Source organism: Microcebus murinus, chromosome 4, assembly GCF_040939455.1.
Source record: "Microcebus murinus isolate Inina chromosome 4, M.murinus_Inina_mat1.0, whole genome shotgun sequence".
Lineage (NCBI taxonomy): Eukaryota > Metazoa > Chordata > Mammalia > Primates > Cheirogaleidae > Microcebus > Microcebus murinus.
In genome coordinates this window covers 55,495,867-55,501,866 of record NC_134107.1, presented here as the reverse complement: position 1 = coordinate 55,501,866, position 6,000 = coordinate 55,495,867, and positions in this window count along the sequence as shown.

Here is a 6,000-nt window from a genome sequence, read left to right as displayed (position 1 = left end):
AGGGAGTGGTCCAATCTCACCCACAGACACCACCTAACGCCTCAGAAACTAAACAAGGTGTGTGAATACCCAAACAATAACCTAAAGGAAAGAAACAACAACTGATTGACATGGGAAGAAATCAGCGAAAGAACTCAGGAAATATGAAGAACCAAACGGAAAACACACCCCCAAAGAGGAGTACCAGCCCCCTAGAAATGGACACCAACCCAAATCAGGCAACCAAAATGACAGAAGAGGAATTTCGTATGTGGATCATAAGAACACTCACCGACCTGCAACAACAACTCAATAACCAACACAAAGAAACCACAAAAAGCCTCCAGGATCTGGAAAAAGAAATGGATACCATGAAGAAAAGTTTAACCGAACTCCTGGAAATGAAGAATCAATTCAGGAAACTACAAAATACAGTGGAAAGTCTCAAGAACAGGGTAGATCAAACAGAAGAAAGAATCTCAGAGATTGAAGATAACACCCTCCAACTAAATAAAACCATCACAGAGATAGAGCAGAGAAACAAGAGAAAAGAGCAAAGCCTACAAGAGATGTGGGATTATGTGAAGAAACCTAATGTGAGGGTCATAGGTTTACCAGAAGGGGAGGAGGAAAACACTCAAGGGATGGACAAGCTATTTGAAGATATAATAGAGGAAAATTTGCCAGGCCTTGCTCAAAATCTCGATATACAAGTTCAAGAAGCTCAGAGGACCCCTGGGAGATTCAATGCAAACAGAAAGACGTCACATCATGCAGTCATCAGACTGACCCAAATATCAACTAACGAGGCCCTTCTAAGAGCTGTAAGACGAAAGAAGCAAGTGACATACAAGGGAAAGCCAATTCGCATAACACCAGACTTATCTAATGAAACTTTACAAGCAAAGAGAGACTGGGGCCCCATTCTCACTCTTCTGAAACAAAACACTGCCCAGCCTAGAATCTTATACCCTGCAAAACTAAGCTTCATATATGAAGGAGAAATTAAGTCATTCTCAGACAAGCAAAGTCTCAGAGAATTCACCAAGACAAGACCAGCCCTACAAGAAGTACTCAAAACAGTGTTACGCATGGAACACCATAATAAAAACTCACGAATATAAAAGCAACCAAAAGCCAAAGATTAAAGGCCAGATAATACAATGGCTCAAGAGAGAAATCAAAGCAACAAGATCCAACCCAACAGAATGAACAATAGTCTACCTTACCTATCAGTTCTCTCAATAAATGTGAATGGCTTAAACTCTTCACTCAAGAGACATGGGCTGGCTGAATGGATAAGAAAATACAGGCCAAGTATATGCTATCTTCAGGAAACACATCTAACCTGCAAGGATGCATGTAGACTAAAAGTAAAAGGGTGGAGAACAGTATTCCAGGCAAGTGGAAGCCAAAAGAAGGCTGGCGTGGCAGTTCTAATTTCAGACGATTTAGTTTTTAAACCAACAAAAGTAGTGAAAGACAAAGAGGGTCATTAAATAATGACTTCAACAAGAAGAGATAACAATTTTAAATATATATGCACCCAACTTAGGTGCACCCAGATTCATAAAGCAAACCTTACTGGATCTAAGCAAATGGATTAATAGCAACTCCATAATCACCGGAGATTTCAACACCCCACTGACGGCACAGGACAGATCCTCCAAACAGAAAATCAATAAAGAAATAATGGACTTAAACAAAACTCTAGAACAATTGGGTTTGACTGACATTTACAGGACATTGTACCCCAAATCTACTGAATATACGTTCTTATCATCAGCTCACGGGACATTCTCTAAGATTGATCATATCCTAGGACACAAAGTAAATCTCAAGAAATTTATAAAAATAGAAATCATACCTTCTTAGATCACAGTGGAATGACAGTAGAAATCAATCCTAACAGAAACTCACATTTCTACACAAAAACATGGAAATTAAACAACCTCCTACTAAATGATTATTTCATAAATGAAGAAATCAAGACGGAAATAAAAATATTCTATGAAGAAAATGACAATGGAGAGGCAAGTTATCAAATCCTCTGGGACACAGCTAAAGCAGTTCTGAGAGGAAAGTTTATCTCCATATTGCCTATAACCAAATGACAAAAAGATCACAAATAGACAATCTTACGAAACGACTCAAAGAGCTGGAAAAAGAAAAGACCAGCGCCAAACCCAGCAGAGGAAGTGAAATCAACAAGATCAAATCAGAACTAAACAAAATTGAAAATAGAGAAGCTATTCAGGAGATTAATAAAACAAAAAGTTGGTTCTTTGAAAAAATAAACAAAATTGACACACCACTGGCTAAGCTAACGAAAAGCAGAAAAGAGAAATCTCTAATAAGCTCCATCAGGAATAAAAAAGGAGATATCACAACTGATCCCAAAGAGATACAAGATATAATTTATGAATACTACAAAAATCTTTATTCACACAAACTGGAAAATGTGGAGGAAATGGACAAATTTCTAGAAACACATGGCCTCCCTAGGCTCAATCAGGAAGAAATAGATTCCCTGAGCAGATCAATCTCAAGAGCTGAAATAGAAACAGCAATTAAAAATCTCTCTAAAAAGAAAAGTCCTGGTCCAGATGGTTCCACACCCGAATTTTACCACACTTACCAAGAAGAACTAGTAACTATCTTACAGAAACTATTCCACAACATCGAGAAGAACGGAAACCTCCCTGACACTTTTTTATGAAGCAAATATTACTGTGATACAAAAACCAGGAAAGGATGCAACAACAACAACAAAAAACTACAGACCAACATCCTTAATGAATATAGATGCAAAAATTTTCAACAAAATCTTAGCTAACCAAATCCAGATGCTTATCAAAAAAATAATTCATCATGACCAAGTGGGCTTCATCCAAGGGATGCAGGGATGGTTCAACATACGTAAATCTATAAATGGATTTCACCACAAACAGAAGCAAAAACAAAGACCACATGATTCTTTCAATAGATGCAGAAAAAGCTTTTGGCAAAATTCAACACCCTTTCATGATACGAACACTTAAGAAAATAGGCATAGAAGGGACATACCTGAAAATGATACAAGCCATATATGACAGACCCATAGCCAACATCATACTGAATGGGGAAAAACTGAAAGCATTCCCACATAGAACTGGAATCAGACTGCCCACTATCTCCACTTCTGTTCAACATAGTGCTAGAAGTCCTGGCTATAGCAATCAGACAAGAAAGTGGAATTAATGGTATCCTAATAGGGGCAGAAGAGATCAAACTTTCACTGTTTGCTGATGATATGATATTATATCTAGAAAACCCCAAAGGTTCAACCAAGAAACTCCTGGAACTGATCAATGAATTTAGTAAAGTCTCAGGATACAAAATCAATACACAGAAATCAGAGGCATTCATATACACCAACAACAATCTAATTGAGAACCAAATCAAAGACTCAATTCCCTTCACAATAGCAACAAAGAAATTAAAGTACCTAGGAATATACTTAACCAAGGAGGTCAAAGACCTCTACAGGGAGAACTATGAAACACTGAGGAAGGAAATAGCAGAGGATGTAAACAGATGGAAATCCATACCATGCTCGTGGATCGGCAGACTCAACATCATCAAAATGTCTATACTACCCAAACTGATCTACAGATTCAATGCAATACCTATTAAAATCCCATCAGCATTCTTCACAGATATAGAAAAAATTATTTTACGCTTTGTATGGAACCAAAGATGACCCTGAATATCAAAAGCAATTCTAGGCAACAAAAACAAAATGGGAGGCATTGATATGCCAGATATCAAACTATACTACAAAGCTGTAGTAATTAAATCAATCTGGTATTGGTACAAAAATAGAAATATTGACCAGTGGAGCAGATGTGAGAATCCTGATATAAAACCATCCTCATATAGCCATCTAATCTTTGACAAAGCAGACAAAAACATACACTGGGGAAAAGAATCCCTCTTCAATAAATGGTGCTGGGAAAACTGGATAGCCACCTGTAGAAGGCTAAAGCAGGACCCACACCTTTCATCTCTCACAAAAATCAACTCACGCTGGATAACAGACTTAAACCTAAGGTATGCAACCATTAGAATTCTAGAGGAAAATGTTGGAAACACTCTCTTAGACATCGGCCTAGGCAAAGAATTTATGAAGAAGTCCCCAAAGGCAATCACAGCAGCAACAAAAATAAATAAATGAGACATGATGAAACTAAAAAGCTTCTGCACAGCCAAAGAAATAGTCATGAAAGTAAACAGACAACCTACAGAATGGGAGAAAATTTTTGCATCCTACGCATCTGATAAGGGGCTGATAACTAGAATATAATTAGAACTCACGAAAATCAGCAAGCAAAAATCAAATAACCCTATTAAAAAGTGGGCAAAGGACTTGAACAGAAACTTTTCTAAAGAAGACAGAAGAATGGCCAACAAACATGAAAAAATGCTCAACATCTCTAATCATCAGGGAAATACAAATCAAAACCACAATGAGATATCACTTAACCCCAGTGAGAATGGCCTTTATCAAAGTCTCCAAACAATAAATGCTGGCGTGGATGCGGAGAGAGAGGAACACTCCTACACTGCTGGTGGGACTGCAAACTACTTCAACCTCTGTGGAAAGCAATATGGAGATACCTTAAAGCGATACAAGTGAATCTACCATTTGATCCAGCAATCCCATTGCTGGGCATCTACCCAAAAGACCCAATGACACTCTACAAAAAGATACCTGGACTCGAATGTTTATAGCAGCACAATTCTTAATCGCAAGGCTGTGGAAACTGCCCAAGTGCCCATCAATGCAAGAATGAATTAATAAAATGTGGTATATGTATACCATGGAGTACTATTCAGCTCTAAGAAACAATGGTGATATAGCACATCTTATATTTTCCTGGTTAGAGCTGGAACCCATACTACTAAGTGAGGTTTCCCAAGAATGGAAAAATAAACACCCACGTATACTCACCAGCAAACTGGTATTAACTGAGCAGCACCTAAGTGGACACATAGGTACTACAGTAATATGGTATTGGGCACGTGGGAGGGGAGAGGGGGGCGGGTATATACATACATAATGAGTGAGATGTGCACCATCTGGGGGATGGTCATGCTGGAGACTCCGACTTGTGGGGTCAGGGGGAGAATGGGCATTTATTGAAACCTTATATTCTGTACCCCCATAATACGCCAAAAGAAAAAAAAAGAGGAATGACATAGGGGGAAAAGAAACTGTGTGTGCTCAAATAAACACAAACGTGGCATTGGACAATGTGGAGAGATTAAGAGTCAGGATGAAGAGACTGTCAAGAATCATCGTTTGGCAAAATGGAAGGTTGTTGGGATACCATACTAATGGGTGCAGATCCTGTGTCTTTTCTAATGAACATGGTGGGTAACCATGTTTACAAACTTCTGCTCATACTTTGGTGATGGCTGTATACATCACTGCCTACATGTTGTCCAGGGTTAGTCCTATAGTCTGAAGTCTCCTTATGTCCTACGATTCTGCTGAGCCCATTCAAACCTCCCACTCTGAACAGACATCTGGCTAATTAATGGCCCAGCACAGTCCTAGGGCCCCAGAAATGGAAGATGGCATAATTGTTACTCCGAGGTTTAGAAGTGATGAGGAGGGGAATGTCTGAGAACTAACATATAGGCACAGAAAAAAACCACAGTTGATGTCCATCAGGTTTTTGAGCCTAGAAAGCCTTTTAGTGAGAAAAGGGAGTGAAGCTGGAAGCAATGCATAGGCCTCACATTCTTTTCAACAGAGAAATCCATTTCAAGCACTAGGACATTCTGTTAAAAGTGGGTTATTCCTCAGGTTGCAGATCTTTTCTATCATAGAAACAAATTCACGTCTTTATTTTCTTGTAACTTCTGAACTGTAGGGCTGGGCATTCTAGTAAATGAACATGTATTGATGTCTCTGGAGAGTTACTTGCCAATAATTCAAGATGGCACAGATGGCTCCTAGTGAGTGAGAGCATC